This window comes from Moschus berezovskii, chromosome 1 (assembly GCF_049115385.1).
Source record: "Moschus berezovskii isolate FMDL1 chromosome 1, NW_MosBer_1.0, whole genome shotgun sequence".
NCBI classification, from domain to species: domain Eukaryota; kingdom Metazoa; phylum Chordata; class Mammalia; order Artiodactyla; family Moschidae; genus Moschus; species Moschus berezovskii.
Window position 1 is genome coordinate 96525971 of NC_142460.1, and position 26618 is coordinate 96552588.

General features: G+C 39.6%; 1 protein-coding gene across 1 annotated transcript in view; it reads left to right on the forward strand.

Annotated features, from left to right (window-relative positions):
• Positions 1 to 26618, forward strand: part of FGF12 (fibroblast growth factor 12) — a 638357-nt gene that overhangs the window by 59633 nt on the left and 552106 nt on the right. The gene's annotated exons all lie outside the window — the stretch shown is intronic.

Here is a 26618-nt window from a genome sequence, read left to right on the forward strand (position 1 = left end):
TTCTTAAGCAAATCTGAATGAAACTGAGTAGAAAAGATTTGTAAAACTCAAGATAGCATCCTTAATTGATTACAGAATAGGAAGGTATTATAAAATGACACAGCACCCCTTTTCCTTCATATTTATTTTATTGTCAAACTGAGAGATATTGGTGTAGCCCACCAGGCTCCTCTGTTCATGGAATTTTTCAGGCAAGAATACTGGAGTGAGTTGCCATTTCCCACTCCAGGCAATTGTTCGGACACAGGGATCTAACCTGCATCTCTTATGTCTCCTGCTTGGCAGGAGGAATCTTTACCACTGCGCCAGCTGGAAAGCCCTATTTCTAACAATCTCTACCTTTCATTTCACAGCTAGCTTGTACTGGTTTTGTTGAAGATTATTTCTTAGTGGTATTAAATGATGTATGAACTCAGCTGAAAACAAAGAAACAGGTCCTTTGGTTTTCAATTCAATTTTACCATTACTGATTACATTTTCTTTGTGAAAGTCATTCATCCATAATTAATTGAACTGAGTACATGAACCAGAAATGATGTTTAAGGTGCTGGTTCCACCTATTTGAGACTTTAGGCAAACCACACACATTTGTTGATTTTGGATTTATCATCATAGTGATAGCATAGCAACCTGTTCTGTTGGTTTTTGCTTATCTCTGGCTAAGTGTTCATTTCCTTCCCTGTTCCCATGATTGTTCCAGGAACCATAACTTTAATTAATGACTTTTTTTCAAACTTAGTTACTTTCAAAATCCTATAAAAAGGCATTGTCTTTACTTCATTCTTTCACTCTTCCTTACCATCTTAGTTCTGACATACAATATGGATTTAGGAAATATTTTGAAAATGGATGGATTTCAATGAAAAGCTCAAGCTTTTCAATGCAAAATTCATAATTATTATTACCTTTAAATAAACTATGGTCCTGATTTCCTGGATTTTCAGGACTAAGGTATTAGAAATCTCACTGAATTCTAGGTGAATTTTCTGGATAATTTGGTTTGCTTCTTTATGCTTTTCTTTGTATTCTAGTTCTTTTATACTAGTAGGTATTACTTCGGAGAAGGCAATGGCAAGCCACTCCAGTACTCTTGCCTAGAAAATCCCATGGATGGAGGAGCCTGGTGGCCTACAGTCCATGGGGTTGCTACTAGTCAGACACGACTGAGCAACTTCACTTTCACTTTTCACTTTCACGCATTGGAGAAGGAAATGGCAACCCACTCCAGTGTTCTTGCCTGGAGAATCCCAGGGATGGCGGAGCCTGGTGGGCTGCCATCTATGGGGTCGCACAGAGTTGGACACGACTGAAGCAACTTAGCAGCAGCAGCAGCAGTAGGTATTACTTAGCTGTACAAAAAACAAATGTTACTGAAAATTTAGAAAGCAGACATCACTTAGATTTGTATTGGATTCCATATTCCCTGCGGAAGAAATAATAATGGACAATCAAATTGATGTGGAGTTGGCTTTTCGGTAATTTTAAACATCTTTTTGTATAAATTAAGGAACTAATGCTAGTGGTAATGTTAGTACTGTGATCTAACTTAGATCTATGTGGTCCTTCAATAACTATGGAGAGTGGCTTTAAATGCCTGGCAAGTACGTGGCTTATTTAAAACAGGAAGTGCTCACAATGTTGCTCAGTTGCTACCATTTGTCTAATTCAAACAGGGACAGTTTCATTGGGTTGTAAGAGCTCTTCATCTTATTATAAAGATGTCTTTTTAAATATCTCATGATGGGTTTATTTGGTTGGCAAAAATGAAATATTTAACTATGCTACAGTGAGGAGGAATTGGTTAACTTCAAATTCCATCCACTTCCTTCACCATACACCTTAAGAAAAGCCGAGGCAGGTAGTGTGTTGGAGAGCAGGTTAGTCTCCAGATCAGTAGAGCCTGGATCTGCTCATTCACTCATTAGTGTATGAATCGGAGCAACTCATTTGGCTTCTTTGACCCTCAGGAGCCTCCTGTATAACACCAGAGAATTATTGCCCACCAGTCTACCTAATAGGGTTATATAAAGCAAGCGAAAATGCTAGGTTAATTGCAAAGCACAGAACAAATGGATATTGTTATGATTATTGTAGTATCTACATGTATAGGCAAAAGTGAAATCCTTGGAAACATGCTGGAAGATTTTATTTTCTTTGGCATCTCTTCTGCCAAAAATATTTATTGATTTCAGCTGTACGAAAACCATTCTGAGAAGGAAAATGATGTTGAATAGGAGTCAGAACCTGTTTAATATTCTGACAGCTTAAACATGTTTCTTTATGCTTCACAATAATAATTTAGCTTCTAAGTGACTTCTCTGACATGAGAACCCACTAAATCAGGAAAGCTATAAATTGCTGAAAGGCTACCCACCCTCAGGGAAATGACCAGAAAGGGGCAAATGGGATTGGACTAGTGTATTTGGCTGAGGGGACTCGACCACCTAAGGCTTCATAGACCTCAAAGGAGGCCAGCTGTGTGGGGTGTGGAAGATCAGAGGACTAGCGACCTGCCAGCCTTGGAGCTCATCTGTTGAGAGTCTACTCTACTACCGTCTGTGGTAGGTGCTTTGGCTGAAGTATCATATTACATTTGACCCTCAGAACAACTCTTTTGCAAGAGTACTATTATATCGTTAATGCATTTAGGAAAACTGACATTCCCTGAACTGCAATTATGCTCAACTCTTCCAATTCTGAATCCAATTTTCTTTTCATTTTGCAGACCCTTCCCTCACTCCCACCACATATAACCATGTGGTTAACTATGCATTTACAAAAATTAGCCACACAAATTACCTTACTTGATTGATACTTCCTCTGTACCCAGCTTTTCCAAGGCATGCTGGTGTGTTGTTTCTTGCTGAGTTTGGTGGCATGACTGAAAAGAGCACAGCATGAAAACCAGAACTCTGCCCTGGTCTCCTTCATCAACCAACTTTGTTACCTTAAGACCTGAAAAAGAAGGGTGTGGCCACGAGTTTAGTTAGGGCTTCCTTGGTGGCTCAGATTGTAGTCTGCCTATACTGCAGGAGACCTGGTTCAATCCCTGGATCAGGAAGATTCCCTGGAGAAGGACATGACAACCCACTTCAATATTCTTGCCTGGAGAATTCCATGGACAGAGGAGCCTGGCAGGTTATGGTGGATGGGGTCACACAGAGTTAGAAGAATCTGGAGTAGAAGTTAGGTTTCCTGAGAAGCAGGTCTCCCAAGCATCTTTGGAGATAAAACAGATAAGTACAATATTAGTGCATTTGTTGAGGTCATTATTTAATTAAAAACTATAATTGTGGTTTAATTATAGGGAGAAGATAGGACTTTGAAATGGGGAAGGGGAAAATGTTGGTAGAGAAATATTTACTGTAAAGATTTGATTCTAATCTATAATGAAAACGATACTCAGTAATCAGGGGGAATCAGCTGCTTCAAGTTTGCATTATTTGTAGAAGTCCCAGTTTTGGACACTGGAACCTGTGCAAATTCTAGATTGGGCTCTCTTTAAGAGAATCTGAGCACACCCAGTGTTCCTCTTTGTGGAGGATGCAGGTCAGCCTGCTCTAGAAGGTGAAAGCCTGTAGAATGTCAGCTTGTCTCATGGAAAAGGAATGTGCTGGAGACTTACTCTAACCTAGGCTGCTTTCAGGTATGCCTATGGGAAAGATCATCTTAGAGCATTAATTAATGTGGTGGCTAATGTACTTATTAAAATTATTATTGGAAGCTATTCATTTGGATTTTGCAGTGGTTCAGATTTGTGAAAATGAATTTGTAATAAAAATGAATGACAGAAATAAGCTAACAAAGGGAATACTTAGCCTGCTTAGGCAAACCTGCCTTTCTAGCAAGACTAGGATCTCGCCCTCCAAAGGATGAAGGTCACATGTCTTTGGGGATATTTTATTAAAAGTTAGTCATGGTTCTCTTTTGAAATCTGTTGCTGTTACTCTAGGGAGGATGAACTTAGGCTGCATCCCTCTTTCTCTGATCTTTCCTTTCTTTCCCTTATGTCCTTCCTATTGTATGCACCCTGATGAATAAAGGCTGTGGGATACAGAGTGAGAAATGAGAAAGTCCACTCAGACCAAGGCAGATGCAGGAGGAGATAAGTGAAAGGAAATTTTCTCTAGGGAGGGGGATGTATTGAGGGGAGAAAACTTCTTGAAGTAGCATTGTTATGGCAAGCTTGATGCTGAGTAACTCGCCAGCATTTACATGGCCTGGAAGTGGTAAAGCAGGACCCATCTGGTCTGAAGGCAGAGAACCCAAGGAATCACCAGGGCTGGTTCTCATTGATTTTGGGTAGCAGAAGGCTTACCTTCAAAATGCCATTATTTTCACTGTTTTCCATGCCATATTGGTTGCATTTTGTCTGGAACATGGTAATCTCAGACTTTGATTGGTCTCCTACTCAGTAACTATTTCCTTTATTTCTTGCTTGTTACTTCTGTTCCATTAAGTAAGACTTATTCAGTTCAGTTCAGTTCAGTTCAGTCACTCAGTCATGTCCGACTCTTAGCGACCCCATGAACCACAGCACGCTAGGCCTCCCTGTCCATCACCAACTCCCAGAGTTCACTCAAACTCATGTCCATCGAGTCGGTGATGCCATCCAGCCATCTCATTCTCTGTTGTCCCTTTCTCCTCCTGCCCCCAATCCCTCCCAGCATCAGAGTCTTTTCCAGTGAGTCAACTCGTCACATGAGGTGGCTGAAGTATTGGAGCTTCAGCTTTAGCATAAGTCCTTCCAATGAACACCCAGGATTGATCTCCTCTAGAATGGACTGGTTGGATCTTCTTGCAGTCCAAGGGACTCTCAAGAGTCTTCTCCAGCACCACAGTTCAAAAGCATCAATTCTTCGGCGATCAGCTTTCTTCACAGTCCAACTCTCACATCCATACATGACCACTGGAAAAACCATAGCCTTGACTAGACGGACCTTGGTTGGCAAGGTAATGTCCCTGCTCTTTAATATGCTATCTAGGCTGGTCATAACTTTCCTTCCAAGGAGCAAGCGTCTTTTAATTTCATGGCTGCAATCAGCATCCGCAGTGATTTTGGAGCCCAAAAAAATAAAGTCTGACACAGTTTCCACTGTTTACCCATCTATTTCCCATGAAGTGATTGGACCAGATGCCATGATCTTCGTTTTCTGAATGTTGAGCTTCAAGCCAACCTTTTCACTCTCCTCTTTCACTTTCATCAAGAGGCCTTTGAGTTCCTCTTCACTTTCTGCCATAAGGGTGGTGTCATCTGCATATCTGAGGTTATTGATATTTCTCCCAGTAATCTTGATTCCAGCTTGTGCTTCTTCCAGCCCAGCGTTCCTCATGATGTACTCTGCATATAAGTTAAATAAGCAGGGTGACAATATACAGCCTTGATGCACTCCTTTTCCTATTTGGAACCAGTCTGTTGTTCCATGTACAGTTCTGACTGTTGCTTCCTGACCTGCATATAGGTTTCTCAAGAGGCAGGTCAGGTGGTCTGGTATTCCCATCTCTTTCATAATTTTCCACAGTTTATTGTGATCCACACAGTCAAAGGCCTTGGCATAGTCAATGAAACAGAAATAGATGTTTTTCTGGAACTCTCTTGCTTTCTCCATAATCCAGCGGATGTTGGCAATTTGATCTCTGGTGCCTCTGCCTTTTCTAAAACCTGCTTGAACATCTGGAAGTTCACGATTCACATATTGCTGAAGCCTAGCTTGGAGAATTTTGAGCATGACTTTACTAGCGTGTGAAATGAGTGCAATTGTGCGGTAGTTTGAGCATTCTTTGGCATTGCCTTTCTTTGGGATTGGAATGAAGACTGACCTTTTCCAGTCCTGTGGCCATTGCTGAGTTTTCCAAATTTGCTGGCATATTGAGTGCAGCACTTTCACAGCATCATCTTTCAGGATTTGAAAGAGCTCAACTGGAATTCCATCACCTCCACTAGCTTTGTTCGTCGTGATGCTCTCTAAGGCCCACTTGACTTCACATTCCAAGATGTCTGGTTCCAGGTGAGTGATCACGCCATCGTGATTATCTTCGTCGTGAAGATCTTTTTTGTACAGTTCTTCTGTGTATTCTTGCCACCTCTTCTTAATATCTTCTGCTTCTGTTGGGTCCATACCATTTCTGTCCTTTATCGAGCCCATCTTTGCATGAAATGTTCCCTTGATATCTCTAATTTTCTTGAAAAGATCTCTTGTTTTTCCTATTCTGTTGTTTTCCTCTATTTCTTTGCATTGATCACTGAGTAAGGCTTTCTTATCTCTCCTTGCTATTCTTTGGAACTCTGCATTCAGATGCTTATATCTTTCCTTTTCTCCTTTGCTTTTCGCTTCTCTTCTTTTCACAGCTATTTGTAAGGCCTCCTCAGACAGCCATTTTGCTTTTTTGCATTTCTTTTTCCATGGCAAACCACTTCAGTATACTTGCCTTGAGAACCCCATGAACAGTATCAAAAGGCAAAATGATAGGATAGTGAATGAGGAATTCTCTAGGTCGGTGGGTGTCCAGTATGGTACTGGAGATCAGTGGAGAAATAACTCCAGAAAGAATGAAGGGATGGAGTCAAAGCAAAACAAATACCCAGTTGTGGATGTGACTGATGCCAGAAGCAAGGTCCGATGCTGTAAAGAGCAATATTGCATAGGAACCTGGAATGTTAGGTCCATGAATCAAGGCAAATTGGAAGTTGTCAAACAGGAGATGGCAAGAGTGAACGTCGACATTCTAGGAATCAGTGAACTAAAATGGACTGGAATGGGTGAATTTAACTCAGATGACCATTATATCTACTACTGTGGGCAGGAATCCCTTAGAAGAAATGGAGTAGCCATCATGGTCAACAAAAGAGTCCGAAATGCAGTACTTGGATGCAATCTTAAAAACGACAGAATGATTTCTGTTTGTTTCCAAGGCAAACCATTCAATATTACAGTAATCCAAGTCTATGCCCCAACCAGTAACTCTGAAGAAGCCAAAGTTGAACAGTTCTATGAAGACCTACAAGACCTTTTAGAACTAACACCCAAAAAAGAGGTCCTTTTCATTATACGGGACTGGAATGCAAAAGTAGCAAGTCTAGATACACCTGGAGTAACAGGCAAATTTGGCCTTGGAGCACGAAATGAAGCAGGGCAAAGGCTAATAGAGTTTTGCCAAGAGAACGCACTGGTCATAGCAAACACCCTCTTCCAACAACACAAGAGAAGACTCTCCACATGGACATCACCAGATGGTCAACACCGAAATCAGATTGATTATATTCTTTGCAGCCAAAGATGGAGAAGCTGTATACAGTTAGCAAAAACAAGACCAGGAGCTGACTGTGGCTCAGATCATGAACTCCTTATTGCCAAATTCAGACTGAAATTGAAGAAAGTAGGGAAAACCACTAGACCATTCAGATATGACCTAAATCAAATCCAAGACTTATTCCTTGGGGATAAAAATTACTGATACAAATAAATCTATAGTTTTTGTTGTATACGTGATCCTGCCTTTCAAAAATTTTCAGTTTTTATTTGGGAGGGAATTTCTTTATATCAGTGACATTTGTTTTTGCACTACCAAGTTTGTTCTTTTCTCAAAGTGGAATTAATTTGACTCTTGATACCTTGCTAGTCTTGGCTCTGTTCCCTAATAATTTCAGACTGAATATAAATTCTTCTTTAGTATTATCATTTACCTCTTACCCTAACAAGTCTACTATTTCATTTACTTACTTGAAAGAACACAGATATTTCCCAAGTTGTATCTTTCAAATGTTAAATATTTTTTAAAATGGCTTTTGACACCTTCAAAGCAATTTTCGCTCGTTCACATATTATAGCCTGGGTCCCACTTTGCTGTCCCTTCCAGATCTTCCTTGATCATGGATCTGAGCATGGAGTCTTCCAAAAGCTGCTGCTGCTGCTGCTAAGTCACTTCAGTCGTGGCCGACTCTGTGTGACTCCATAGACGGAAGCCCACCAGGTTCCCCCGTCCCTGGGATTCTCCAGGCAAGAACACTGGAGTGGGCTGCCATTTCCTTCTCCAATGTGTGAAAGTGAAGTCGCTCAGTCGTGTCTGACCCTTAGCGACCCCACGGACTGCAGCCTACCAGGCTCCTCCATCCATGGGATTTTCCAGGCAAGAGTACTGGAGTGGCTTGCCATTGCCTTCTCCGTCCAAAAGCTAGACTGGACTTCTGTGTTTTCCCTTATTCATCAATGATTTCCATGTGAATGTAATACATTCCATCTCTCAGGCATTAAGCTGGTGGCTTATTTGATGTGCAGAGACTTTCACTAATTTTTAGAAGATCACTTGGTAAGGCTCTGCTCAAATAAGAAGGTATCTTCTGCTTCCAATGCCTATATATTAGGATTCTCCAGAAAAATGGAACCAATAGGATATCTTTTGGCTCACGTGATTATGGAGACCCATAGGTTCCCAAAGGAACCTGGATAATTGCTGCTGTTTCCAAGCTGGAGAACCAGGAATGCTGATGGTTTGATTAGATCTGAGTCCAAGACCTGGGACCAAGAAGTACCAATACCCAACATCTGAGGGCAGAGGAAGATGGAGGGTCTCAGCTCAAAGAAAGATCAAATGTGCTCTTCTTTCCCCTTGTTGCTCAATTCAGGCCCTCTAGAGACTGGATATGGAGAAGGCAATGGCACCCCACTCCAGTACGCTTGCCTGGAAAATCCCATGGACGGAGGAGCCTGGTAGGGTGCAGTCCATGGGGTCGCTAAGAGTCGAAAATGATTGAGCGACTTCACTTTCACTTTTCACTTTCATGCACTGGAGAAGGAAATGGCAACCCACTCCAGTGTTCTTGCCTGGAGAATCCCAGGGACGGGGGAGCCTGGTGGGCTGCCGTCTATGGGGTCGCACAGAGTCGAACACGACTGAAGCGACTTAGCAGCAGCAGCAACAGAGATTGGATGAGGCCCATCTGAACTGCTTAGTTGATTGGCTCAAATGCTAATCTCTTTCAGAAATACCCTCACAGTCACATCCAGAGATAAAGTTTCACCAACCATCCGGGCATCCATTGGTCCCCTCAAATTGACAAATAAAATTAACCATCATAGCCTGGTCCTTTGCCGTGAAAAGGTTTTTTTGTTTTTTTGTTTGTTTTATTTTCCCTGAGTGATCTGAAACACTTCAGTCTTTATTTTTTGAGGAAGAGATTATACAACTGTCAAGATTTTCCAGTCTTCCCCACTGCCCACTGCCAACTTTCTGTTCTTTTCTTAGTTGGCCTTTCTGCACCACTGGGCATTACAATCTTTAAACTTTCATTTTAGAGAAACTATCGATGCTGATGAATGTCAGGGTAGACCCAGAATCATTTTGGATAGTATAGCAAACTGTTTCCTTGCTGTGTGAATGGGGAGGTGGGTGTCAGATTTCTCATTTCTGCATCTCTGAGATAGAGATGAGTGTGCAGTGATGCACACTCTTTGTGATGCACAAAGAGACACACAGTGAGAGGCAATGATGTCTTGTGCTGCTTTGTCTGACCCTGTGTGGCCACCTGAGCTGGGTATGAGGTCACATGCTTGTCCCATACAGATGAGTATGGATTTCTCCAAGATTGTTGCTAAGCTGTTAGTTTCAATTGCTATAGTGATGTGAAGTCACAGTTTTTGTTTTTTATGTATTTTAACGGAAGGTGGAGAGAAAAAAAAAATGAGGTGCCATAAGATGTATCATGAGCGTCTCTGGTGGCTTAGATGGTAAAGAGTCTGCCTGCAGTGCAGGAGACCTGGGTTTGATCCCTGGGTCAGGAAGATCCCCTAGAGTAGGAAATGGCAACCCGCTCTAGTCCTCTCGCCTGGAGAACTCCATGGACAGAAGAGCCTGGCGAGCCCCAGTCTATGGTGTTGCAAAGAATCAGAAACAACTGAGTGACTAACACTTCACTTCAAGATGTATCAACACTTCATTCTTTAAGATGTCACACTAATGGTATCACCACAGACTTATCTTCAGTAGCTACTGTAAAAAATTAATAAACAGAAATTTCCATTAAATAAGGTTGGGAGACGAAGAGAGGTGCTCTCATGCCCTGCTAAGATAGCAGAGCCCAACAGGAAGAAGAAAGACTCCTCTTTTTTCCTGGTGAGGACTCAGTCATTAGAAAGCCATGGACTGTTTGTTTACTCTAACCCTCCCATCTTCCTTTTCCTTCCTATAAAAGCTTCTCCTTCACTTGCCGTGGCAGAGCTTGCACAGGACTCACCATGGTTGCAGGTCCTAAATTGCAATTCCTTGCTGATCCCAAATAAACCCGACTCTGCTGGGGAAATATCTGACAGTCTATTTGGTTAAGGTCAACACAGTAATTTCTTGGAGTTGTTTTAGAAGAGAAGATATTTGTTCTTCAGCTCATGTTTTTCTATAAGTGGAAACCTAGCAACAGCAGCTGAACCTAAAAATCTTGTGGTGATTTTCAAACCTGATTTGTCTTGTTCTGTCTTTTACTCAGAGCACATGGGGAAGCAGCTCATGGCTGTACCACCAGTCCCTGGAAGACAGGCCAAATATGACTTATCTTTGCATCCCAAGTACTTTGCAAAGGACCTGGCACCTGACTTTCTAGAATGTACCATCATGGTTACTGTAGAGCAAATGCAAAGCCCTGTAAAGATTTCAAGGGAATATGCAGCCAGTTTTTCAATGACTATATCTTCAATCCCTAATTGTATATCTATTTTGATATGTAGCCAACAAGTTTTTATATCATCTTAACTGCCTTGGTAGTTTTATACAGACTCTTCCAACTGGAGGAATAAATTATCTTCTTTGGAAAGCTAAGTTATATAAAACTATGATTTAAGAGACAAGCAGAATGTTTATTTCTTTTCAGGATAACCCTTTATTTTCCAAATAAGTCAAATGTCCTGCTTTCTAGGGTAAAGCTAATGCACTCTGAAATTTCATTTACTACTTAACATGCTCCAAACTCTGCCTTGCTCTTCTCTCCAGGATGGTCTTAGTGCAAAGGCTACAGCTTGCTCAGTGTCACAAAGTCAGGGCAGAATGTAATAAAACTGCTGGTAGCAGCATTCAGGTTCCCAAGGGAACATTGTCACGAAACAGTAGCTGATCTTGAGTTGGAAGAGGCAAGCGACAAGTAGAAGCAATGCAGTGCTCTGATATGCCACATTCTGGATACCCAAACACCAGCAGTTTCGATACCAGCCTTCAGCCTGCCAAAGCACAAATCCAGTGTACCACTTACTGATGAATAAAACTATCCAGGAAATCTATTTAAACATGATTTTTTTAAAATGATGCACTGATGGGTTATTTAGCAGGTTTGTCATGTTCTTTTTTTGTTAATAAGATTTTTATTTTATATTCATAGCTGATTAGCAGTGTTGTATCAGTTTTACGTGTGCAGCAAGATTTGTCATGGTTTCTTGCAGTCTTCAAGAATCATTGATGTGTCTGATCGTATTTTGTCATAGTTAAACCTCACAGAATCTCTGTGAGTTGCACCATTTTGCACCTGCAGTTGTAAAGTGCTGATAAGAGTCCTTTCCATTCTCCAAAGGAACACTGGTGAAACAAAAATAAAACAAAAACTGATGTTGTGGGCCTCATTGGAGAAATAGTTTCCTCCAGAGTAAAGCAGACTTTGAAACTTCATAGTATATGGTTACATTTATTAGTTCTGAGAATTGTATTAGTATTTTTATCTCTTGTTAAATTTAAAAATGTGGAGGTTCATGTTTAAAAACTAAAGGCATTGTTTGGATACGTATAGGAAATGTGTTTCTACTGATAAATTAAGGTTTGTGTTAAAAGATGTGTTTAGTATGGTATAAGCATGGCACAAATCCCATTATAATACAGCCAAATGTGGGATTTTCTAAATTATGATGATTAAAATGTCCAGAATTGTAGCACCTCATGAGTCTAACGCTTACAGATCCAGCAGACTCAGCTAGCTGGAACCCAGTTGCAAACTAGGAAATAAAGCCAAAAGGAATTTGGAAGAGAGAAAGTTGGTACCTTGAAGTTTCCATTTTCTTCATCCCTCTTCACTGCTCCCCATCTTCCTTCCCTGCCTCCCCAACACATTGTGGGAGATTCTTTTAGGATCTAATTTTATACACAGTCTAATAGACCTGGTGATTCCCACAGTGCCTATACTTAAAAGAGACCAAGAGAGCGATAAAATCAGTCAGAAAAACTCTAAAAGCATCAGGACCACCTAATGAAGAGACATGAAACTCTGTACATGCCAACTGATCCAGCGAACATTGCAATTCTGGGCAGTGTGGATATTCCTCGTAATTGTCTTGACATATCACATATCAAGATTAAATTTTGTCCAAAATTGTGTGCCTAATCCAGAGTAGAAATGTATAGTGCATTTCAGAAAGCATTCTGTGCAGGAAGGCTATTGTTCTGTGAGATTTAAAGGGGGAAAAACCCTCTTAACTCACTAGAGAATGTAGGTATCTGGAATAGCAACCATCTCGTGAGTGTACATTAAGCTTCCTATAGTTGTGATGCTAAGATCCTTTGCTATTGATAAGTTCTGTGACCCTCAGCATGAAATTTCATCTCTCATAGCTTTGCGTTCTCTTCCATAAAATGATTTTAATAGCATCTACTCCTCAAGAGTGTTCTGTCAATTCAATGGAATTTCTTTGTAAAGTTTTTTCATTGTGCCTGCCAAATAATGTATATTTAATCACTGTAGTTATTACTTACTTCCAGCCTTCTGTGAATAAGGAAATGCACTGGAAGCTGAGTAATACCAAGAATTATAGACTGTACATCACATTTTTATGATCCTACACTGTTCATTGTTTTCTTGTTGAATGCTTTGAAGAATATTATATGAACTAAGAGATTGTCAACTCTAGGGATATTATGCCATCCATAACCTTGAAGTAGCTGGCACTGTTACTGTATTTGGAGCAGGATAGCTTTTTTGGGGGGTGGGGACTGTCCTGTACATCTTAGGTTGGTTGACTAGCAGCATTCCCGGACTCTACCCACAAGATACCAGCAGTGCCTCCCCCCACCTCACTTGTAACAACTGAAAACCACTCAAGATATTGCCAAATGTCCCTACAAGGCAAAATCACCTTAGTTGAGAACCACTCTACTAGAGAAACAAATATGTAAATATCAAGTGTAGAGTTTTAAATAGTAGTGAAAAATTAATGCTGAGTCTTTAAATTCTCATTCCCTTTGTGTTATGAGACTCTGATGACATGTACCTGCTTTATCGCAGTTACCTCTGTGTATCTTTTCCTCTTGTAATTTAGATGTTATTCAGCGACAGTTAAAGGAGAATGAAGATTTGGAGTGAAATGGTATATCCTATGTAGTCTTTTGAAAACGGGGCTTCTCAGGTGAATTTTCATCACTGATTTCCTGAAAAGTGAAAGTGTTAGTCGCTCAGTCACGTCCGACTCTTTGCAACCCCATGGACTGTAGCCCGTGCAGGATCCTCTGTCCATGAAATTCTCCAGGCAAGAACACTGAACTGGGTTGCCATTCCCTTCTCTAGCGGATCTTTCCAACCCAGAGATCGAAGCTGGGTCTCCCACATTGTTGGAAGATTCCTACTGTCTGAGCCACCAGAGAAGGCCTAATTTCCTGGATGACTTTAAATAAATCAGCATATATATTGAAATGTACCAATTTTAAAGTCCTATGACAGCTATTGGAGGGGAAGGAAATTATTTTTTTCTGAACTGCCTGAGTAAGTAAGTTTCTTTTCTAGTTCCGTGTGTCTGGGGGCTAGTGTTGCCTGCCCCTCCAGCTCCAGACAGCTTGCCTTTCCCTCTTGCTCCATTAACCTTTCACTCTAACTTTCTCCTGCTTAAACTCACCTCTTCACCCTCCACCCCCAGCTTTGTTGCATGATTATGCAGGGTTCCAGACAGCATCATCTTCTTTCTGGCATGACTCAGACTCCTGTTAAAGTTCCATTTCTGGTGCCTCATTTAGGAAAAAATCATCTGCTTCTTTTAGCCCACATTAGTAGGGAACACTGGCCCATCTATTAATCAATTGGGCTTTAGTTCTAAAATTCAATCATAATCAAATATTTCTGGTTCCTTAGCCTGTCCGTATTTGGAGAGATTAATCAGTTATGATTAAATTGGACAGCTAGTAACAAAGAGCTGTAGTTATAATGACTTAAACAAAGTAGAATTAGATTTCTCTTAACACAAAAGTCAAGAGGTAAGCAGCCCAAGGCTGTTATGAAGGGTTTATGATTTCATCAGTGTCTCAGTTTTCCTCTGTCCTTCTGCTTTGCCTTTCCTGTTGCATAGCTTCCATCCTCAAGGTCACCCCATGGTCAAAAGGTGTCCATCTATTGCAGTTCCTATCATCACATCTGGTTTTCAATTAGAAATATGGAGAAAAAGAGAAGGGCGAAAGGAGGACCTGATAATGTAATATTTTCTTTTTCTGTAAGTCCCTCTCAAGTTCGGAGTTTGGGATTAACATATACAGACTACTACATATAAAATGGATAAGAATGACTTAGTGTATAGCACAGGGAACCATACTCAATATTTTGTATAACCTATCAGAAGAAAGAATTGAAAAATAATATATATATGTGTGTATATATGAATATATGTGTATATATATTACTGAATCACTTTGCTATACACCTGAAACTAGCACAATAGTTGTAAATCAATAAACAACTTTTAAAAAGTTGTTTAGTTACTGCCTACAAGGAGATGGCTGGGATATGCAGCTGGATGTATTACTGCTTCCAACAGTATAAGTTCAGTTCAGTTCAGTTCAGTTCAGTCGCTCAGTCGTGTCCGACTCTCCGCGACCCCATGAATCACAGCACGCCAGGCCTCCCTGTCCATCACCAACTCCCGGAGTACACTCAAACTCATGTCCACAGAGTCGGTGATGCCATCCACCCATCTCATTCTCCATCGTCCCCTTCTCCTCCCACCCCCAACCTTTCCCAGCATCAGAGTCTTTTCCAGTGAGTCAACTCGTCGCATGAGGTGGCCAAAGTATTGCAGTTTCAGCTTCAGCATCAGTCCCTCCAATGAACACCCAGGATCGATCTCCCTTAGAATGGACTGGTTGGATCTCCTTGCAATATAAGGGACTCTCAAGAGTCTTCTCCAGTATAAAGATAGTGTTAAAAAGGAGGAAATGAGAATAGTTATTGATCGTGGACAGACATCCCTGCCACACAGACTTTTGAGAGGAGTGTATATCTTCGATGTTATGTATACCATGCTTGAAATAGGAATTCAATAAGATGTTTCGTATTCTATACAGTGAAGATTGCTTATTATATTGATAGTGAGTTATTCCTAACATGTGCTCCTCTTGCTTAAGTACAGAGTTGGAAGTACTCTTTATCGTTGTCCCAGGAAATGAAGTAGAAAACTGTAACATTCTACTGAAAAGTGAAAGATGTGGTTAGTCAATCTGGTTCATTATTTGTTGTCAGATTTTCAGAAATGACTGATTCACAATGAGTTTTGTTTTTGTCTCATTGAACAAGATGTATTGAACGCCCACCGATAGCACGACACTATCACAGGACAGAACCCTTGTGAGCCTTAAATGAAAATATCGTATATAAAAGCATATGAAAATTTGAAATGCTCTTGGGTTGCTGGTACTGATTTTATTATTTAGATCCAGATCAAATTTTAGCCATTCTTGGCAACAAAAGGCAACAAATACACTCTGTTTCTCTAAAAATATTCTATCAGTAATCAGTTATCTCAAAAAGAATTTTCTCTACTGTGTAATAGTGTAACAATGTATTATCCAGTAATACTAATTAAGGGGAACCTAAGAAGCACAACTAGATTACCTATAGCTTACTCCTACTCTTCTTACTTGCCTCTCAGACTTCCATAAGACACTAGTTCCCTTCATACCTACCTCCAAATCTAAAATTCATAAGTCACATACTCTATCTCTTTAGGCAATGGCAAAGCCCTGAGGTCATTCGTATGTTTATAAAGTTTAGATGGCACTGTCACATTAAAAAAGTCCAGAATGAGGAATGGATGTTGAACGAGTTTTATTTATTCTGTTTTTTAAAATTTTTGATGCATCATCTTTTTCTTAATTAGAAATTATTTGCATCAGGGTTTTCTTACAGGGCATACAGGAACTAATTAGAATATTTTTATTAATACAGATCTACACTCTGTTCCCAGAAGGCCACAGAGCTCTGTAAGAGAAATAATTCTTGGAGGTGTATTGTCTAGGAAGAGATTATATCTGGTTGAGTGGGAAATAGTGGCATTTGAGCCCAGATTTGACAGGTGTTGATGAGCAGAGAATGTGAGTCTGGGTGAGCATTCCAGGAAGGAACTCCTAAGGTAGGGACCAGGAGAACTCCTGGGGGTGACTGGGCAAAGTGAGAGCATTTTTGAGCATTCCAAAGAAACAGACTAACTCCATGAAAATAAGAACTGTGACTACTACACATCACCACATGGTGTTGACATAAAGCTTTGTGATTAGTTATCAAACTAGATTGTGAACAGTTCTACGCCAAGCCAGAAGATTACAGGGAAAAAAATGGGTGGGCCCAGTTTCTCCTTTGGAATTGTCATACTTGAATGTGACATGAGTGTTCCATTGAGAATAGTTCACAATTCTTGTTTGTGAACCATTTGAAATATGTTATAGAATGGCTAACAGTAGTTTCATAAAAGACATTTATTCCAGGGAGAGCAGGGCCGTAGATGACATCTACTTAAATCAGCAAGAGATGTGTAAATCACCCCTTGAACAGTGGTGAAGAGTAGTGACTCTGCACCTGAGCATAAATTTCTAGTTCATTCCCAAATAGTCCATTTTACCTTTGGTCAGCAGACTTATACACACACACACACAGAATTAGTCTACAGACTTGGGGGAGAGTCAGGTAACTTGGGGCTAGAATGGATGCCTAATGGTAAAATGGGCACATGCTAATAGGAGGAAAAATATTTTAAGGAAATGATTCTCAAACTTGAGCTAGCACCAGAATCACCTATAGGACTTGTTAGAACACAGAGTTCTGGACCCTACCCCAGAATTTTTGATTTGGTTGGTTTGTGACCAGGGCCTGAGAATGTACATTTCTCAAAGTTGCCAAGTGATACCAATGTTACTATGGTGGACAACACAGTGTGAGAAGCATTCTTTAAAACTATTCTGAAGCCATGAGCAAGTGAGCATCCTCTTTGAAAAGCCTGGAGAATGAAAGCCTAGGGAGGTTGTTTTAGTTTGCAACCTCAGGCTTCTCTGGCTTTCTCTGAAGAAAACTGGTACCTATTCCTTCTTCATTTTTCCCATACTGGCCAAAAGAACTGCCTCCATCTGAGCCTTGCATGCTCGTCCGTCTGAGCTGTCACTACTACTGTTCTTTTCACATTGGGATTCCTTCCCTCCCCATGCCTGCTTATGGAAATATTTACTCTTCAAGGCCTAGCAAAATGCCAGACGCTCTCTCTGCTTTCATAAATGGAAATGGATTGTTCAAACAATGCGCTCCCACAGCTCATTGCTTATATCTTTTTGTGGTGCATATAACTTCTGCCCAAGCCATAGAGTTAGTTTTATCCATTTCAATCTCTCCTTCAGTGCAAGGGGCCCTGGAAGTCAGGGTCTCAGAGGAGTCTGGTTTTCCTGACATCTTGCAGAGGGTCTTGCACAGAGTAGGTACCTGGCAAATATTTCTTGAATGAATATATAAACCTTTTAATCAGCTTTCCCTTACTTAGCAGAGTCCTCTTTATGAATAGTGTGACTGGAGGGAGGGGGAGCATCGATACAAAATGATACTGAATTTGAAACTAACAATAGAATCTTGTTAATAAAGATTTATTAGTTGCCTGACCTCAGTTCCATTATCTGTCTGATGCCAAGAATCCTATCAGAGATTTCTTGAGGATAAAATTAGATTCCGTATTTGACTGCTTTGGCAAACTGTAAATTCTGCTTGAATGTAAGTATCATGTTAATTGCTTAACGCTCTGTGTATGACAAAAGGATGTACATATTCCAGAGTAGTCCAAAGTAACAGTGGTTTGAACACATTTTGTGCAATAATAATGCTTTAGACTCAATGTTTTATTGGTCCATATTAAATTAGTTGCCTATAAGAAAAGTATCTTGGTTTGGGGTTGGGCGTTTTTTGTCTTCAGAGGCAAGGGAAAGGAGGGGAAAGTTAAAGGATGGGTCTATTTTTGCCATTAACCAGTTAACTACCACTCAACCTCCTGCATCATTTTATATAATGTGAAACAGTTCAAGGACTGATAAGATGTGAGAGCTAAAAGGCATTCAGAAACGTCTTCTAAGTCCCTTATCTTACAAAGGAGAAATTGCAGTTCAGTAAGAAGTAACCTACACAGGTTCACCTGGCTGGTTTGGTACCCAGTTTACAACACCCAAAAATCCCACCCAAAGGCTGCAACAAATATGTGTCAGTCTGAGAAGCTCAGGGTTCTCTGTTCCTCAGCCATGGGACTAGGGTTTTTACCAATTTACAGACCTGATAATTTGGATGTTTTTTGTGTGTGTTATGGGATTTTCCCTGAATTTACACTTTGAGCTCCTGGTAGATGTCTGTTTCTATCACCATAAAGGACAGAAATGTACAGATTTTAGCTGAAAAAAAATTTTTTTAATATTTAGATCACCAAAATCTTCTTGGCAATTTGAGACATTAGGAATAAAATAAGTTTAACTTAACATTGTATTCATTGTTTTAGGATTAAGGTTGACCAATGAAACCTGTTATTTGCATTTTGTTTCTATGTTGTTCATATTTTCTCAAAAATCAGGATATTACCTAGCCAATCAATCTTTGTTGATAAGACAGGATATTTAAAGTCAGGATTGTCCCATTACATGTAGGTCACATATTACTTTATTTTAGATTTTTTTAAAAGTCATTATTCTTTAACCTATAACATTGCATTCTTTAGGTCATGAATACTTTAGCTTCATTTAGGAGCTTTTATGGGGCATTTTCTCTGTGGTAGTTGCTAATGATACAAAGTTGAATATTTAGATCTCCTTTGGAAGAAACTTACAGACTATTGAGAAAATGAACTTAAATTATTCCAATGAAGTATAGTAAGTGCAAGAATGGAATAAATAACAGGTTGGCACAAAGGAGATGAAGTGAGTTGTTTAGACGGCTCATGGATGTGCTGCAGGTGGGAGCTCTCTTTAACCCTCTGTTGACGGGTGAAGGGTGAATGAGATCACTTGCTGTAATAATGAATTTCTCACTGGAGACTATCAGGTAAATCAGATGGTAGCCACTTATTGTACTGATCTGAGGGCTGAGAGAACTACAACTGGGGAGAGAAAGTTAAAGCCTTTAACTTGGACACCCTGGTGGTGCTGATTTTCAGCATGATGCAGTGAGTGCTCGAGATTGAAATTCCCCTTTCTCCATGCTCAACATCTGTTCTGTCCCCCAAAGATAATAACTTGAAATAATTCCAAGAGTAAGTTCATTGATCTGCTTCAGAATCCATTTTGGAGATTAATCAACTGCACATTTGAGGAAATCCCTAACTGCCTTCTAATCCTATAGTGTAAGTTTAGTTCACACTGGAGTGTTACTCAGTTGAAAGTCTTATCTCAGGATAAATTATTCTGCTTTCTGAAAGCATTATTTTTTCCCTAGTATTTTTTCCTTTTGCTCCTTTCTGATGCCATTTCTCTCTTTTTTAAAATACTTCTCCTAAATTTTGGAGCAGAAGGCAGAAACACCAGTAAATGACCTCAATCAAAGCAATTATCATTTATTCAGGAGGTGCTTATATAGTGAGAGAAGAAAGCAACAACAACAACAATAAAACATGGAAGTTTGGTAGGTTTTTAGAAATTGTTTCTGACAAAAGGGGAAACATTCACAGATGTGAGAATTTGAAATTGCAAGAGATTTAAAAAAGTCTAGATATTCTTTGTCCTCATAAAGATGGATAGTTGAGATTTGACCATATAGTGCTATGAGACACTCATTTCATGTATATATAGGTGTTTTAATGCATATGTTTTCTTTATAAAATAAATAAAAGCAATTACAAAGTTAACAAAATCAAATATTTTTCAAAATAAATTATTTTCTAGGCCACTAGTCAGTTTTTATACCATAGATCATTTTCATTATAGTATAAGCGATGGTATAATGGTTTCTATCTGATTCTGTGTGTATCTTTTAATTCTGTGATAATAAAAACAGTACTCAACATAATGATAGAATACTGTGTCAGATTAAAAATACACTGACCTTGAGATCAGAAGACGTGAGGTGGCATACAACTGGACATGTCACTTTGTACGGAAGTGTGGGTCTGCACAAAGTGGCCTTGCCCTGGTAAGCCTTATTTTCTCCTTCTGTGAAAAGGGGCTGTTTCTGTGCTGCTTATTTCACAAAGCAGATGTGAAGATCAAATTTGATAATAGATGTAACAATACTTTGAGGCCTATAAAATACTGTTTTTATTCATAAATATTTTTAAGTGAACACTTCCTGAGCAGCTCCTCTGCTTGATTTGCTAGGTCACCTATCTATTTATTGATTCATTTATGTGTACCCTATTTTCTGAGGAGCTTGCTAATTTGATGTAGTCACCACCAATATTCTTGTTTCTATCTTCCCCTCAATATCTAAAATAAAAGTGTCAAGCCATGGTCCCCATGTTGATATGAATTCCAGGTAACCAGTCTTTCATTATTAGCTGTCAAGGGAAAACTGAAAAATTAAGACTACTTGTTTCTCAGTATTTCCTGAGTATTTGGCATTAGGGGGACTCAGCAACTTGATAAGTCACTGCATTTCTTAAGTTTAAAATATGTTAAAATTTAAATCTTACCTTGGCTGCTTTCAAAATGTTGGATGGATTTAAATCCCTCTTGGTTTTCTTGACTGAAATAAACTAGTAGGTTAGTACCAGAAGGGTAAATTGTGTGTGAAACACATCTTCGAGTTCATTGATAAATAGGCCATATGGGATAGAATCCAGATCCTCTTTAAAGCCCCACTGTGTTATATCTCTGCCTCATTTTTAATCTATCATCCTTATCATTCAGCACAAGGGAAGAGACTCCTTGATAGTCCCTTTACAAGGACAGTAAGTAGTGATGTTTTATGGGACACGTGGACTCTTTTTCACTTTATGTGATGGGTTACTGAAAGCTTTCCCATCATCTTTCCAGGTAACAAATGAATCTTATGGAACTGAACTTCCAAAGTCATTCTTAAATATAGATATAAGTTATTCAACCACAGCTCATCAAAGGTAATATCAGCTTTAAAAAATCAATTCTGGTGAAATCCTCTATAAGCTAGCTATCTGAATATGTCTATCTTTATGCTTTTGCCTATCACCTCTTGAGACTAATAGAAGGCAGGAAGGTGTCCCATATGATTTTTTTTAGTAACAGCTTTATTGGTATATAATTCACATACCATAAAGTTCAACATCTTAAAGTATACAATTCAGCAGGTTTTAGTATATTCATGGCATTGTCATCCATCACCACTCTTGGATCCCAGAACATTTTCATCACTGTGGAAGCAAGCCTCACATCCATTATGCAGTCACTCTCTCTTTCTCTTGGCAACCATCATTCTCCTTTTTGTCTCTAAGGATTTTTCTGTTATGGACATTTCATACTGATGGAATCACACAATATGTGGCCTTTTGTGCCTGGCTCATTTCACTTACAATGTCTTTAAATTCATTTGTGTTGCAGTGTATATTGCCATTTCATTTCTTTTCGTGTATTCCTTTGTGTGGATATACCAAATTTTGTTTATTCATTCAGTGAGACCTTTAGTCTCACCAGAGTACCTCATGGATCCCTCTTCTGTCCTCCTGGAAGAGAACACTGATGGTGGAAAAATTAGCTATGAATAACAGCTCCTTTATTTTAATTGAGTGGAAGGGGCTCGTTATTAGATATCACACTGTGTTGGAAATTATATAAATCTGTTTTTTCTGTAAAATTTTCAGTCCTTTCCCCCTCTAATTAAATGGCGATTTTCTATATCACATGCTTTGCTTGACTGACTGATTGATTTACTGACAGTGTCTCAAACTACAGATACAGACCTTCTCTGATGAATAGGTCTGCTTGAACTCACCTCTTCCTATTTCTCTATCCTGGACTAATGCATTATGTTGTAACCTCATCAGCCTTCTTTCTGTATTTTGAATACAACTAACTCAGGCCCCAGGCTTCCCTGATGCCTCAGTGGTAATGAATCCAGCTGCCAGTGCAGGAGACTTGAGTTTGATACCTGGGTTGGGAAGACCCCTGGATAAGGAAATGGCAGCCCATTCCAGTACACTTGCCTGGGAAATCCCATGGATAGAGGAGCCTGGCGGGCTACAGTCCATGGGGTCACAAAGAGTCAGACATGACTTAGAGACTGAACAACTCTGGTCTCAGGTCTTTACATATACAGTTCCCACTGGCAATGTTTTTCACTTACCTAACCCTGTATCAAGCTGTAGGTCTTAGCTTAAATGCTCCATATCTCAGAAAATCTTTCCCTGACCATTCCCCTCCCCAACTCCAGTCAAGATTACATGTCCCCTGTTATTTTTTATGGTACTCTATACTTTTCCTCTGTGGAACTTAACGTAATTTGTAAGTATGGATTTATTTATGTGCTTTAAAACGTAATTTCCATTAGAATGTTTACTCCAAGAAGGCAAGGCTCCTTTTTTGCCCAGTTTTGTAACTGCCATATCCCTGCCTTTTAAAATAGTTTCTGGACTAAACAGACATTTCTCCAAAGAAGACATAAAGATGGCTAACAAACACATGAAAAAATGCTCAACATCCCTCATAATCAGAGAAATGCAAATCAAAACCACAATGAGATACCATTTCACACCAGTCAGAATGGCTGCTATCCAAAAGTCTACATGCAATGAATGCTGGAGAGGGTGTAGAGAAAAGGGAACCCTCTTATACTGTTGGTGGGAATGCAAACTAGTATAGCCACTATGGAGAACAGTGTGGAGATTCCTTAAAAAACTGGAAATAGAACTCCCGTACGACACAGCAATCGCACTCCTGGGCATACACACCAAGGAAACCAGAATTGAGAGAGACACATGTATTCCAGTGTTCATCGCAGCACTGTTTATAATAGCCAGGACATGGAAGCAACCTAGATGTCCATCTGCAAACAAATGGATAAGAAAGCTGTGGTACATATACACAATGGAGTATTACTCAGCAATTAAAAAGAATACATTTGAATCAGTTCTAATGAGGTGGATGAAACTGGAGCCTATTTTACAGAGTGAAGTAAGCCAGAAAGAAAAGCACCAATACAGTATACTAATGCAGGAATTTAGAAAGATGGTAACGATAGCCCTGTATACGAGACAGCAAAAGAGACACAGGTGTATAGAACAGTCTTTGGGACTCTGTGGGAGATGGTGAGGGTGGGATGATTTGGGAGAATGGCATTGAAACGTGTATATTATCATATGTGAAACGAATCACCAGTCCAGGTTCAACGCATGATACAGGATGCTCAGGGCTGGTGCACGGGAATGACCCAGAGGGATGGGATGGGGAGGGAGGTGGATGGGGGGGTTCAAGAAGGGGAACACATGTACACCTGGGGCGGATTCATGTCAATGCATGGCAAAACCAATATAATACTGTAAAGTAATTAGCTTCCAATAAAAATAAAATTTAAAAAAATTTAGAAAAAAAATAAAATAGTTTCTGGAATAATAATAGATGCTCAATAAATATTTGTTGAACAAGCAATTGGCTTGAATTGCCACTTGTTTCCTAATAATTCACTATTTGGCACCTCTCTGCCAAAAATATCAGACACTCCATTCTAGTGTAGGCTGCCATCTTGACATCTCTACCTGAATGTTTCTCACATACACCAAAATCAGTATTTCTTAAACGGGGCTCGTGATCTTTCCTCTCCAACTTTGGATCCACCTTTCCAGTTTAATGGCTTCTTATTATCTAAGCTAGAAACCTAAGCATAACCTTAGATTCCTTTTTTTTAAATTTAGCCCTTTATATCTAATTGGACATAGGGTTCAGTTGATTCAATCTCATAAATATCCCTTAGGTATTTTATTTCTATCAACACTATCTTAGTTCAAGTTCTCATTTTCTGTCAGTTGAGCAGTTGCAATATCTTCCTAACTTCTCTCTCTCTGGCCTTATTTAATCCATAGTCCACATCACTGTGATCTTTCTCAATCTACAATTTGGCCATGGCACTCTGTTTCAGAATCTTCACTGATGATCCATTCCCTGCAGGTGAGGTCCCAACTCCACTGCTCAGCCTGTAAAGGCCCGCCTGCCTCTTCAGCATCAGCAGGAGCCATTTTCTCACTTATTCCAATTATGCCAGACATCTTGAGTCCCCCAAACATGCAAATTTTTTGTTTAACACAGTGCACCATTTCCCGTAGTGTTCCCTCTATCCACAAAGCCCTCTTTCTCTTGTCTACTTTATGCATGCCTAGTCGTTCTTGAAGATTCTGCCCAAATGCGCTATATTCCTCAGAGATTTGGCTAACTGCCCTCTGAAGAGTTAGAGTTCCTTCCTCCGTGCTCAGTGACCCCCATCTACTTGCCTAAATGATAGCTTGCACCATATTGCTTCAGTATTTGCGCTAGAATCTCTCCCTGATACTAGATACACATTCTTTAAGAGCAAAATCTGCCCTCTTGAAGGCTTGGAATTCAGAAGATGATAGACTTGGATTCAAATTCTGATCCCTACTTGTCGTTCTAGACCTTGGGTGAGTCATTTAACATTTTTAGTGAGACTGTGTATGTAACATGCTTCATACAGTTCTGGAATACAGTAAGCATTTACCATTAACCGTTATTGTTGATCATATGATTGTTAATAGTAGTAGAAGTAACTGTACCATCCTAGGGGTTAGAATAGTGACTGATATATATTAACAACATTTGTTATTTTTGGTGACTCATGGTTAAACCACAATAAAATAGAAGTCAACATAAAATTACAAGGGAGTCCGAAAAGACAGCTCTACAAATATTAATGAAAAAGATATGATAAGAGTTCCATTAACTGTGGTTAGAGAGAGGGCTGGATGAAGTGGGCTCTGGTTCATCCCATCTCTGCTGAAGGCCAGGTCTGAAAATTTTGGAGGATTCAGATGATCTCTGAGGTATGTCCTGACTAAAATATATAGTGAAGTTGTATTTTCTTGAGGAATCTTCTAAAACTCTCTGTTCATGATATTTAAAGGAGCAAAGTGCCCAAACATATAACATTCTGGCAGTAGACATCACCAACTGAAAAAGTTGTTGGGGGAAGCAATGTGATCAGTGGGAAAAAGTCGGGCATAAAATGCCAGGAAACCCAGGTTTTAGTTCTGGACAGGGAGGCCTGGCGTGCTGTGATTCATGGGGTCGCGGAGAGTCGGACACGACTGAGCAACTGAACTGAACTGAACTGAAGTCACTTTACCTCTTCGGACCTCCATATTTAAGTGTAAGATTAGAAGTTTGGCCTGGTGGGTCCTTTAGGTTCTTTCAGACTCTAAAAGTTCTAGGGTTATTTGAGTTACTCTTCAAATAACTCAAGTGTCCAAGGATCCCTAAAGAAGAAAACTCCTGAACAATCACAACCCACTCTGTGAGAGCTGATCGATGCTGTTTATTACAGTGTAGGCACCAAAAGCCTTCTACTGTATAACAGTCTTTCGTTTTTAAAAAATATGGTCTGGCAACAATTTAAAATATAAATTATTCATAATCCTATCATTCATATAAAACAGTGAAAATCAGAAGTATGGATGAATAAAAGTAAGTGCCACTGGAAATGGCCACCAACCAAGTGCATTAGGAATTCAGAGGAGTAGAGTCTTGAAGAGTGGACAGGATATGAATACGAAAAGTAAGAGAGAACTTTCTTATCATACAGAAAGAACAAGGAGGGAAAAGCATAATATGGTAGGTAATTCGGGGCAGGCCAAAGGATAGTGGGTATATTTACATGAAGCAGATCTTATGGGTGACAAGATTAAAAATGTACGTTGAGGCCATATTGCAGTCAAACTGGATGTATATATAAGTTTTGCTTTTGAACTCACATTGAACAAAATCACCTTTGGTGGCAGTTTCCTCACTGATTAAGACAATTGGGCTAGATGATCTGCAGTAGTCCATTGAATCATAATGTTCATAATTTTATAATTCTCCAGCATTCCAGGATCAATAAATGTATTCCAGCTAACTCAAGATTATCTATCTATTCTTGAGAATTCCCAACATTTTCAGAAGATTCGAAGAGTAAAGAATTGTCCCAATAATTTTAACTCTATTCTTAACTTTAAAAAATGACCACAATTGCCAGCTATATGCAGAAAACTCTTGTGCAGCATTTTAAAAAAGAAACACATAATGATTGTGAATGTATTGCAAGGCAAATTGCTACTGGTAAGACAGTGTAACTGATAGCTGGTCCTTCTGTAAATCACAGCATTTAGTGGTAAAAAGGACTAAACAGAAAGAAAAAAAGAGTAGCACTCCAGATGGATTAGGACATTTTTTCAAGCCCCTCATCAGTTGCCTGCCAGGACTGGCATTGTGACAGGCAG